The 12,885-nt window shown below is 47.0% G+C and overlaps 1 protein-coding gene across 4 annotated transcripts in view; it reads right to left on the reverse strand.

The window, feature by feature from the left end:
* SPNS2 (SPNS lysolipid transporter 2, sphingosine-1-phosphate) overlaps positions 1–12,885 on the reverse strand; it is a 139,653-nt gene that overhangs the window by 6,595 nt on the left and 120,173 nt on the right. For 2 of the 4 annotated variants that reach the window (XR_011730042.1, XR_011730043.1), the window contains one exon: positions 12,299–12,380. The exons of the other annotated variants lie outside the window; for them this stretch is intronic. The gene's annotated coding sequence lies outside the window, so the exon portion shown is untranslated. The remainder of the gene's footprint in view (positions 1–12,298; positions 12,381–12,885) is intronic. 4 annotated transcript variants of the gene reach the window in all.

Raw genomic sequence — 12,885 nt, forward strand, 5'->3', positions numbered from 1 at the left:
ACAAAGAAACTGAAAGAGCAGAGGTTGGTACCTCAGAGGATTGCAGGATTTTGCCACCACGTGCCAAAGGTTCACAGGAACCATCATGGCCTGAAGTCCAACCAGGGAAGAACTTCTCACTGAAACACATCATTTTCCCTTGGAAAATGCTGATTCATTCCAGCTCCTCTCTGGCTCTTCACCAGCCTGACCCAGGACTCTTTTTGTTGAAAAGCTGCTGGATTCAGACACATGTTCCAGGATAAACAAACCCAGCTCTTAACTTCACCCCAGCCTCACAGAAACTTTGTCTCCAAGATGCATAGAAGCCCCTGTGCCTTTCCAGGCTGTAAATGGAAATATTTTTGATGCAGGGGCTGCCCCAGGTTCCTCTGGAGAGCATTATCCTTGGTAACCCTCCTGCATGGGGTGTTCCCTTATTCTGATGCTGTAACTGAGCTTGAAGTGTCAGAGTGCATCAGAGGGAGAAAAGCCATCACCTTGCAGTGCTGCCCTCAGCTTTAGCAGCAGAAAGTAAACCATGGTACAGTGTGAAGCTATCACAGAAAACTAAAACTCTGAAAAGCCCTGTCCCTTACCACGTCATCCAGTCAGCATTTTTACAAGATACAGAATATATCCAGAAAAAGTGAATTTTGCCATTACTGTCTCATGAGCACAGAGAACTCACCTGCAGTGCTGACAGATGAACCCTAAACACCCAACTTGCCTTCTGAAATTCCTTGTAGTTCAGCCCCCTATGGGATAAAAGGAATCCCTCCCACCAAAGCCCTTGTCTTGTCCCCAGCTCATGGGAGTGACTTGTTCTTTGCATTTCAAAACATTTCTCTCAATTTCTGCTTTACCTCTGCTGCACAGATGGGAACAGAGGCCTAGAGGGGCTCATCCTGAACTGCATTTAGATGATTTCATGGGGAATCAGACCACACATGACTTGAGAACCTGCTGGGGAGAGAAGTGACTTCTGGGGATCACGTAGGGAGCAGAAGAAGGAATTGAAATGGCCTCCCAAATTTTGGCAGAGAGTTCTCTCTGAAGGACAAGGGTTGGGGACAGTGAGCATTGCCTTCAAGGTTCTGGTTTCCATGAGGCTCAGCTTCCAGGTGGCAGCAGGTCAGCTGTAAATTTTAAAATTGTTTGGGGTTTTTTTTTTAAGCAAAAATTTTACTTTTTGTAAAAACTACATTACTCATAAATTTCAGATTCTCTTAGGTGGTGAAATGTGGTACAAAGTCTTAAGCCAACGTGGCTCAAGAGCATCTAAATCCCTGTTTAAGTCCCTTTCCACTAATGATAACCCCACACTGAACAGATTGTCTTTGTCTCTTCCCATTTGCTGATAACTGCTGACTAAACATGAGTCCCTAAATGGTTCTGTTTCCCAGGAATTTTCTCAAGATTGTGAATGTTTTCATTCCTCGAAGGGCGCAGGGTGGGAACCAGGATTGTTGTTTCCTGCATGGGAGGAAATTTGCCCAAATTGCCTTTCAAGAACAGAAGCTGTGCAACTTTTTTTGGTTGTTTTTATGGGCTCCTCCAGCAGATAAAAATGTGGCTGACTCCTTCTGACCCCATCATTTCCTCTTCTGTCAAACCAAAATATTTCTCCTAGATCCTATCAACCCGTTTCCATGTAGTGTGACAGCACCTAAAATTCTGAAGTATTTTTAAGACTGCTTAATATTAAGCTCCATGCTCCAGAGCTGCTCAGTCTTTATGCTGTGTAAAATGGCTCTAATTCCACAGCACCTCAGCTGGTTAGGGAGCTACATCAGAAAGAGAAGACAAATTTCAGATAACAGATGAGTGGTCAGGATCTTTTACAGGTCAGCTCTGCTCCATTTCAGGAGCTGTACAGAGATTATTCTCAGGATGCTTTCAGTCCAAGCCAGCAGATACTGAAGGTTTCAGTGCAGCCAGCACTGCTGCACAGTTCCCAGCACAACCTGAGCCTTATGAGGCTTCTAAAAGAGTTTTTGCTGCCCCACATCCAACCCAGAAATGCTCTGTTCACCCTCTGCCAGAAGAAAACCCAGATCTCCCTTCTTGCCTGCAGCTCCATCTGCCCCAACAACCTGAGGGGGAAGCAGGGAGATGTCTGTCCCACAGCTTCTCCAACAATGCAGCCCCTGAAGGGCTGAGCTCCATGGATTTATCTTTTCAGGAGCCCAAACTCCAGTAAGTACCAGGACAAGAAGAAGACCCTTGTGCAGCACCACCATGCACGAGACTCCCAGGGAAAGCCTGTACTTAACAGAAAGCTTTTGCAGATGCTGCCAACACATTTAATGTTAAGTTTCACACATAACTAAAACAACAAATGGGTTTCAGGACCCTGCAGCTTTCCAAAAAGCCCTCTTTGCTTGCTATTTAAACATGTCAGGCTTTGTAACAGAGAAGCATATTAGGAAATAAATAATGTTCTAATTTTTACAGCTTGCTGTACTTAACATCACTTAACTTTTACAACCAACAATAAAATGCAGCAGTGGGGTCATTCTAAGCCTGCAAATAACTCTTTTTTTTTTGCCTAGCAAGAGGTGGCTCAGCAGACAAGAGCTTTGGGGATGGAGGGACAGAGATCAGTGGCATTAGGAGCAATCCCTGCTTGTGATGAGGGATCTGATCTGTCTCCTTCCTTCATCTCACTGGAGGGAATTCTGTGCAATCCACTCCAAAACCCCCATTTTGAAGCAGTGCTTGAGGCAGAGATCCCAGCACAACCACCACTGAGGGCACCCTCCAGCAGATTCCTCCCTGTCTGACCTTTCCCAGAGGTTTCTGGGCAGTAAACCTCTGTTGGCTGAACCCAGTTGCCAAAACACATGAACAATTTAGTAAACAAAGGAGGGAAATGGGCACAATTTTGCAGAGCAGTGTTGCCCATCACTGACAGCACAGGGCCAGCACCCTCATGAGCAGCAGCAGCCTCAGGAGGACAGAAAGCTGCCAGCAGCTGGAACAACAGGGCCAAGAAATGCCTAAAAACCACAACCTGGGATTTCACACCCTGGGATTTCGCTGCATAGGGATTCAGAGTTTGTTTAACTGGGCTTTTGTCACATTTCCCTTGAGGACTTTTGAGTCAAACTCCATCAAAGGCACTGAGCTGGTACCACAGGATGCCAAGAGGGCCACGCACATGGGCACTGAGTTCAGGCAAAGATTTCTGCCCCTGAAACAAATCAAAGAATCCATGGCTGGTTTTCTCTCCCTTCTTTTGCTCACTGCAAAAGCCCAACCCAGCTGTATTAAACCTACTGCAGAGTAGTGCCAAGCCCCTGACTGCTACTGGACTGTGCCATACTGGTCCCAGCAAACAGCACCTGCTTTCCAGACACTTTCCAAAAAGCAAAGCCAGCAGGGCTGGAGGTTCCAGTTCAGAGTGTGCCTTCCATGCCCTTCATTAGACAGAGTTTTTAAATCAAGCAGTACAGAATATAAACACATTGCCCATTGCCATCCTCCAGTACCTGACTGTGGTTGCTGGGGGGGGGGAAGTGCAGGGGACAAAAATCTGGTGACAGAGCTCTGTGCTTTGGACCCACACAGTGCAGACACTGACCTTGTGTAATTAAAGATCTCAGATCCATCTTCAGAAAGATTAAAAGTGGCCAACTGAGAGCCCAGGGAGAGGGGGGGAGCCTGGGAGGGGGTCTGGGGCTGCAGTGAACCTAAGGGAACAGCTCCAGCAGAGCCTCAGCCACCAGCTCTGGGAATACTGGGAGAGGGAGCACTGATACCACATTTGATATTCATGTATGTGACACTTTGATTCCTCCTCCCCAACATCCTGCCAGGATGCTGAGCAAACTGCTTGGTGCACTTGTGCCTCCAGCTCCCTAAAAAAGCAGCTGCAGAACATCAGACCTGGGTACAACCTCTCACCTGAGCAGTGGAAGAAGGTGGAAGAAATCAAGGATTGCTTCCAGGGAGTGTGTCCTGTTCTAACTGAACTCAGGTTCTTTTGGTTGGGAAGTGGGTAGCTTTGGGACAGGATTAATAACCCAGAAACTCAGAGCTGGGGTTGGAAAGGCTCTTGTTGGGCTGCAGCTGCAAACAGTGAGTGAAAGGGAAGATGCTGGGCAGGGGAGCAATAATAATACATCAACCTAGAAAGGGCCCAGTGAGTGGCACAGGGACAGGGCTGGCACAGCTTAAAATAGGCAAGGCACTGAGCTTCCTGATGCATCCTGACAAGTTCATCCATCCTCCCAGCAACAGGCTCTGTGTGATGAGCTGAGGGCAGGCTGCTAAAGGAAAAGGACAGCAAGTAGAACACTGACAACATGGCACAAGGAACGGGGCACAGGAGTAGCTTGCATTGGAGCAGGGAGCCAGGGCTTCACGTGGCTCTGCTGGCTGCTCCTGCTCCCTCATTGCCACCCAGAGGGGAAACCTGGGGCTGGTGTAAACCTGAGGCATTCCAGATCAGGGCTGAAGCAGGACTGGGCTGTGGGCAGCCTCCTGGGAGCCATGGCCTGGGGCTGCCCTTCCCTCTGCAGCCAGAAAGAGGAGACTGAATCTGCAGCTCTGGTGGAGACATCCTGATGGGAGCTCCATGCTGGTGGTGACAGGTGCTCCACCAGCTGCACTAAAGAAATTAACTGGCTTCAGTCCCCCTTTTCTGCCTGCATTCAGGGGGTTGAGCAAATGGAGTGTGGTAATCATGTACAGCAAATCCATTTTTTCCCCTCCTTTCAAGTGCAGCCTCTTAGCTCAGGATTTCCCAGGCTCTCATTTAATCTGGGTGCTGAGCATGTTTGTCACCAAAGGAAGAAACACAGGTCAGCTTCTGTTTTTCCTCTTTCACAGATCTCAACAGAGGAGAAAACAGCCAGAAAGAAAAAAAAAAATAAAAAAATCAATAACCTTTCCATGTATTTTTCCAGGCAGCTGCAGCAGAACAGATCAGGAGACAAGCAGTTAACAACACCAAGGAGGTACCAAGGACTTGGATGGAAACAAAATGCAGAGCCCAAGCTGCCTCACTGCTCTGTGGTGGTGTTAACAGAGGCTTCTGATGTTACTGAAGGTCACAGAATCACAGAATGGATGGAAGAATGATTGGAAGGAACAGAATGGTAGGAAGGAACCTTCAAGATATCCAGATCCAGCCCCCTGCATGGGCAGGGACACCTCCCACCAAGCCCCATCAACCTGGTCCCCAACTCTTCCAGGGAGGGGGCAGCCAAAATTTCCTTGGGCAACCTGGGCCAGGGTCTCACCACCTCACAGGAGAGGATTTCTTCCTCATGCCTAGAGCTGTGGGTCTCTGAAGCCTTCAAAATTCTGTGCCTGAGTCTGTATCTATAACTCTGTCAGATATTGATGGGCTGAGAATTCAGGGGGTGGGATTTTCAGCATCACAGAAGATGTGGGTAACATCATCCTCTTGCGTCCCCTGAAATAATGGAGGAAAGAGGAAGAGGAGGGTCCTGCTTCTTCCTTGGCATGATTGAATGGCAAAGGGGATAAAACATGACCAAAAAAGCAGGTATGATCTAATGAAATCTGAACAGAAAACCCTGTAGAACTTCCTGATGCCATTCAATCAGAAACATACTCCTTACCCTCCAAAATCCCTGCCTCAGGATAAAAGCCTCTAAGCTACCAGCTCTGAGGAACCAGCCCTCTGTTCTGCTCCCCTGGAACTCTGGGCAGGTCCTGCCTGGCATCTCCCAGTGGTCTGGCAGCAACTTTTGGGATGCCCAAGCCAGAACACCTCAGAGACTCCTTGTTAAACCACCAAAAGTCATACTCCCAACAGTTTTGCTTCACTAAAAGCTGCCATTCAGGCTGACCACCAGGAAATGCCTCCAACACACCCACAGTCACAGCTTGCTGGAAATCTGCCTTGCAGATGTCTCCAGGTGTAATGATCACCTAATGTTGATCAAAGCCAATACCTGCATAATATGCTCTGTGAGCAGAACAGGATTTGAGGAAGAAGGACTGGCAGGGCTGAATTTTTCATCATTTGTTCTATATCCTTGTGTCAGGAAGGGTTTCTGGCTTGGAAAGCTGCCTTCTGTTCAGTGTTCCAGTCACCTGCATGGGCCCTGAGCAGTTCTCTCTGAGCCAGGGCAGCCTGAGTGATGGAACTGTCTTAGCACGAGTTTAAAAATCTCCTCCTGTGTGATAAAAGTCCAAGAAGTGTCCTTTGCAATGACAGTGGAGATGGCCAGATTGAATCCCTTGGGCCTTAGGGGCAAGTGCTTTCAGTCCTGTTTTACTTCTGCTGAGCATTTTGGGAGCAGCATCTGATTTCTTGAAGGTCACAACAAAAAGTCAGGAGCCAGGACAGTAGTGCTGATCTGGTGCTCTTTTGGACAAGTTCCCTTTGCCTTCTTATAATTTCAGGCAGAAATTCCCTTCTTGCTGTAGAACAGCCCTGAAGTACCTAGGAGAGCCTAAATCCCTTTCCCTACTCTAATGTTTCCCTTTCTCTGGGCCAGAGGAGATGATGGGGTGGAGAACCAGGAGGTTCTGCCTGCAGCCCCTTCCCCACCTTGCAGGTTCCAAGAGCTTTGCCAGCACCAGCTGCCTCCCTCCTTCTGCCTGAATTAAGCAAAGCCCCTGCTGCCAGCAATTAACTCCAACAGCATATTTAGGATGCCATGAGCACTTTGTGTCAGGACCACAACTGAGCTCAAAATGTCTGTGAGCAACCAAACTGACCCTTGGCATCTCCCTACCCCAGCAGCAGGAAATCCACAGGTGAGACCACGGCAGCAAAACAAATCAGGGTTTTTTTCCATACCAGACCAGGTTTTCCATCTGCAGGAAACCAGCAGCTCCCAACTGGAGAAGGAAACCAGGATTTTAAATTCAGACAGTCTCAAGCCATTAGGTTCTTACATTTGCTGGCTCCATTTGTGAAGTTATAAACGTGGCTTATAAACAGGAGTGAAAAAAAAAAAAATAAAATTCTTCAAACAGCCTTTTTCCAGCAATAATAAAACTACTTACATTTCCACCACCTCTTCCCTACATATTCCATATAAACCAAGCAATGATCTGATCTCATTCCATCACCAGTCTGTGCATTGTATCCTGCCACTCTCAGATAACCAGGACACTCCTTTGTCTATCATCAGAATCCTGCATCCTAATCTGGGGGTTTTGCTGTAAATTCACATTCCTTGAAAGTCCAAGGTCATCTTTATCTGGGCTAAACAAGCATTGTGAGTTTATATCACTGTAGGAGTTGTTTAATTAATGTTCTTATTTTGTAAAATAAAAAAAAAAAACAAACAAACAAAGCAATCACATTATTCCCACTCAGCAGCTGCAGATCAGCAGCGAGTGAACTGTTCTCCTGCATCCCTGGAGTTGGTAAAATCCACTTCCTGGCCCCAAAATCCTCAAATTCAAGCTCTGCTTCAGCACAGCACTGAGTCACCTCTCTACACCAGGTGTCCAGGCTCTTGAAAGAAACCCTCTCAGTGCACCTTAACAAATTGCAGAGAAGGAACTTGCTCAGGGCTGCAAAAAAAACAGAACCTGGTGTGAATGAGTCCAGCTTGGTACCTGTGACACATCCATGGAGGGGATGCTGTGCTTTGCTGCCAGCAAGATCTCACTTGGTGGCTCCTTTCAGGCTCTATCTGCTGCCACAGAAAAAAAAAAAAAAAAAAAAAAGGAAAACAAAACAAAAAAAAAGAGGGCTGACCCATCTGTGAGCCCTTCCCCTGTCCCACATAATGGAATCTGCAAAGGAAAAATAAGGGCAGAGACTTTGAGATGGCTGCAATAGGAGAACTGGGAGATCACTTTTTATCTGCTGCTAGAAAAGGCTAAAAATAAGCAGATGGGAGGGAGAAGACAGAGTCTGAAAAGGGATTATTCTCATTTTTTCCCTGGAATCTAATTTGCAGCTGTGTCAGGCTTAAGACAGCAGAAAAGGTGCATGGAGTAGGGATTGTTCTTGTCAGGGCTTGCACTAGCAAGGCTGCAGTGAGTATTTTCTTTCTAGTTTTTGTAACCACTGCTTTCAAAATGAAATGTTGATCAGCACTGCTACTCAGCAAGAATTTCCACACTTGATCAAAGGTGTTCAGAGGAATTCTTTTTTTTTTTTTTTTTTTTCTCTTAATAAATATTTCACTTTAGGAGAAGAAAAACCTACTAGAGCTGTTTAAGTAACTTGATTCTTGTAAGGTAAAAAACTGGGGGGAACCATTTATACTCTCTCCAAAGTTAAATCCTGAAATTCTTTTGTTCTGGCATCAGTGCAGCTCTTTATTCCTGTTTGTGTCTGCACCAGGGATACACACTGCAGTTGCATCCTGCTGCCTGATCTGCATTGCTGTTCTCTGTGGTGAAAATGCTCAGCATATATCACAGAGGATGCAGAGAGGGGCTGAAAAATTCTAAATCTTAGATACCCATCCATAGCATCTGTCTGTAGTCCTGAAAGGACAGAGGGGGAAAAAAAAACAGAAAATCTCGTGCTTCCAGGTAGAGAATCAGGGATTAAATTAAAAAAATTTAAAAAATAAATCGTTTGGTGATGTTTCTTAGGAAAAATCTGGGTGAGTTTGGGTTTTCCTTCAGTTGGGAGTGGCCATTACTGGAAACAGGAGTGCAGAACCAGCACTGGTCCTGCAGGTCCTGGCTCAGCAAAGCTCCAGATGCTTCCCACACTGATGCCCAAGAACCAGCCAGGTTACACACTACTGACATTACAGTGATTTATATGCCCTGGCACCTGAAAGTTTTCACAGTTTGGGACTTCTTTTCCCCCCTTTTCATAATAAAAAGAGCACATTCTGCCCAATCACTGGGGAAGCCATCACTTCTCCTGACTGCCAGTGCAGGAGTTTCTGCTGCAGCTCTCTGGGGTGAAGCTTTGGTTTTTTTTCCAAGTTCTCTGCAATCTGAGAGAGGAAGAGGACACAGAGAGATCACAGATGCAATTCCCAGCAGTGCTGAGCTTCTCCATCCAAGGAGTGAAGCACCTGAAGTCCTCCTGAACTCTGAGAGCTGGGATCTGCCAAGGGATCAGCAAAGGGGATAAAAGTGAGGCCCTGGGATTTCTGGTCCATTGCTGTAGGGCTGTGCCATGGCAAGACTGTACCTGGCATCTTCCAGAGGATCTCCCAGGACAGAGCCTCACAAATTTTTGTTCAGCAGGTAAGAGAAATGCAGTACAGAGTGCAGTTGTGTTTGGAAATAAACCAGGATGGGTTTGACCTTCCCCTGCAGTACTAGAGAAGAGGAAAGGAACAATCTACTCAAGTGAAATTGCAGCAGGAACTGGAGTGGTTTAAAAAAGAGCTGAAGTATTTATTAATACCAGTGCATAAGAGCTCTTACAGAAACCATTCTTAACCATTTTCTATTATCACTTTGGCAGGGTGGGATTAAGTCTGTGTTATAAAAATTGCACCAAAAAAAGACTGGATTCTATTATGGAGTGATGTACTGTGTTGCTGTGCTAGTCCTAAATTTACTAAAAGCCTCTTTCAGCTGTTGAGTCTTCTGAAGCTGTATGAAAATACTTATAAAAGAATTGTGATTTTTTTGTTAAAAAGGGAATTGCTGCATAAAGAAATTTTTCTCACTAGTGTATCTGTGAGAGGAGCATCAGCCTTACTGACTGGAATTCCTGTGCTAAAAAAAAACCCCAACCATCTACAAAATATGCCAGGAATTGTGGCAATGATAAAAGTAGTGCAAAAAAGTCACGAGGCACTGAAAGCCTGGAAATTCTGTTATTGAAAGGAAGCGTGGTGGAACCTGGAGGAAGCTTTACAGGAAAGAGCAGTTGAGATCCTGATACTCTGCCTGGAAGAAGAAATTATCTTTAGGCAAACACCCAGAGACCAGGGCACAAAGCCAGGAACAAACAAACTCAAAAAAAAAAAAAAACAAAAACCCAAACCCAGCAACAAAACCTGAAACTACTTTTCAGAAAAACGTGGAAATGAAAGGAGGGAAAGCTGAATTTCCAGCAGTGTCACCACTTCTTTGCTTGCACAGGAGCTCACCAGAGATGTTTGTGACATCTGCCCCCTGTGCCCTGACCCCAGGGGTTTCATCTCTGTTGTGTGACACCAGCACTGGCAATTCCTGCAGGATAATTGATTTCTTTTGGCAAAGCACATTCCCAAGTCCTGGTGCCTGAGCAGCAGGACTGACTGCAGAGGGGCAACTTGAAGAAGGAATTCTCCTGCAGCCAGCAGGTAGGGAGAGGAGGGAGGACTGGCCAGGCAGAGGGGGATCTTTGCCAAAGGTGCTCGGTGCCAAGCGCAGATGGGCTGGAGGGGAAGGGGGAGCTGGGCCTTGGATTTGGAGTTTGGAGCTGCAAATAGCAAAATGCTCCCTTGTCTTTAACACCAAACAAATCCTCCCCCATAAATCCTGCCAAGGAGACCACTGAAGCCACCAGCAGACTGGACCCAGTGGGTGTGTTGGGCAGATGAAGGGTGAGGAGAGGAGCCTTGCTCCCCAGTCCCAACCTTACTAAAGAGCCTGTCCTGCTGCTCAGTGAAACCTGCAAGAAGCTGCACTCTCCAGGAATCTGACTGTAGGATGCCAGAGTATTTTTAACATGGGAGCAGGGAACCTCCCAGAAACTGCAGTAGGAATCATTCCTAAGCAATGGTTTTGTTACCCCTGGTTTCTGATCACTGGGCTCCCTCTGTAGCTGAGCCTGCTTGCAACGGGAAGGATCAGGAGCTGAGTAAAAGAAAATTCATTAAAAAATGTGAACCAAACAGTGCAGGAAGGGAAAGGATGCTGAAAGAGAGAGAGCAACAAAAGGTGTGGCCCTTAAAGATGTTTCTTCAAGAAGTGGAGTGGTCACTGGGTGGGAAGCTGGGATGCAACCAAAATGAGTGGAACCAAATCCAGTCAGGCTAAACAGTGACACAGAGAAATAAAACACTTGCAGGCAGGAGAAAGCAGAGCTGAGGGATGTAACCTGCCTCCCACAGGGACACTGCTGCTGGTTTGAGGCACTGGAGAAGCCAGCCCTGCAGTGCCTCCTGAGAGAGCCCCTGGCACTGGGTTGGTCCCAAAGTGCCCAGAGGAAAAGTCCAGGTGGGCTTCGAGATGCTGCTTAAGATGGGAGTGGCCCAGAATTCATCAGTACCTGAAGACTGAAACCCTCCTTCACCTCCTGAGATGCTGGCAAGACACCAGCTGCCAAGGGACACATCTCCACCAAAATTCCCTCTCCCTCTCAACACAGAGTTTTTCCTAGGAACAGGCTGGGGCCCTGAGCTCACACGAGGGCCACTGAGGGGGTGTCACTGGATCACCACCTTACAACTCAACAGGAATTTTGGATCCTTGCAAAAAAGCCATCAGAAGCACCTAGAAACAGGTCCATTTGCTGTGCCCCTGATCCTCCATAGGCATGGATGTGCAGTTCATGTGCACAATCACAGAAAGAGGGCTGGAAGGCAGCTGGGGAGCAGTTCTCATCTCCCTGCCTCAAGACAGAGCCAGGGAGGCTGTCAGAAACACAGGACAGCTTTCATACCTCCTCTAAATAATCCCTTGTAGCATTTACCTCTTTTTTTTCCTCTTAGAAAGTTCTTCCTAACACCTCCAGTTTTACCTATTGCAATTTAAAGCCTTTATAGGCAGATAACAAACCAAGCACCCATCAGTCATGTCACATCTCCAAAGCCACACTGAAGTTCAGCTATGCAAGACTTCACCTCTTTACATGTTTAAACATTTCATTATAGGGGGAATGTGTATACCTAAGGAGGCAGAAAACCTTTCCTTTTCCTGGTTTTTTGTGTGTGTTAGGAAAAGGAAGGTGGAACTGTTCTTGCAGGGCCACAGCACCATCTGTGGCACAGCTTCCAAATCTCTTTTTATCCATCTGATCATTCATACACTAAAGTCAACCTCCAAACACTTTGCTTTCCTTCTACCTGTGTCCTTTCTCCTGATGGTGATGTGCCAGGGCCCTTTTCTCTTGAAGGTGTGGCAAGGTATCCTATTTTTTTTTTCCTGCAGAGCTCCAGGGACTGCTAAGATGTCTGCATCATGTTTTTTCCCTCCACAGATCTCCAACCATATCATTAAACCAACACAAACCTTTGAGCAGTGAGGTGCTGCCATTCTGGTGGAGCTGGTGTCCCACCAGCCTGCCTGGCTCAATTATCTTGACCCAACACAAACCCCAAGAATCAGACCTCCTCCTCCTCCTTCTCCTCCCAGGGAGAGAGAGGGAAAGACAACCTACAGTCACACCAGTCACCTGCCCACATATTCAGCATGACATTATACACAGATACTCTTATTTTTTGACAATGAGGAGAAAGAAACTAACCCCAGAAGTTTTTTGTCATGTAGAAGCATCTTCTGAATTACTGTAGTTGCCAACCGTGAGGTGGTCCGAATCGGTTTCTTTACTGAAAAACAGTAGCTTTTTTTTTATAAACTGCAATAAGGGACTGGGAAAGACTATCTCTAACACAGCAGGCCTTGAGCAGGGATGTTCCCCATGTCCATGCCTTTTCTCCTCTTTGCCTGATGTTCCTGTGTGGTGGAGGCAGTGAGCAGGGCCCAAGGGGCCGAGATGGGACTGTGAGCTCCAGGTTCACCACCAAGCACTGGGAAGTCTCTCTTGCTCTTCACCTAGCAGTCCACTGGTTCTGGCACACAGCAGCCCCTCCTCACCACAGAAGGCCTGGGGGGGCTGTGGCATGCTGACACGAGGGTCAAAAAGGGGCCTGTGATCCCCAACACTCTGCTCCCCTCCAGGCCATCCGGCCAACAGCTGAGAACCCCCTGAGCAGAAGCATGGAAAGGATCCCCAGCCAGCACGACCCAAGCCCCTCTGCCTCGTGCAGCTTCATGCACTCTGCTGAGCTGAGGGGTTCTTACCACACAACCCAACATCCTTTACCTGAAGGA

Source organism: Heliangelus exortis, chromosome 21 (genome assembly GCF_036169615.1).
Source record: "Heliangelus exortis chromosome 21, bHelExo1.hap1, whole genome shotgun sequence".
Lineage (NCBI taxonomy): Eukaryota > Metazoa > Chordata > Aves > Apodiformes > Trochilidae > Heliangelus > Heliangelus exortis.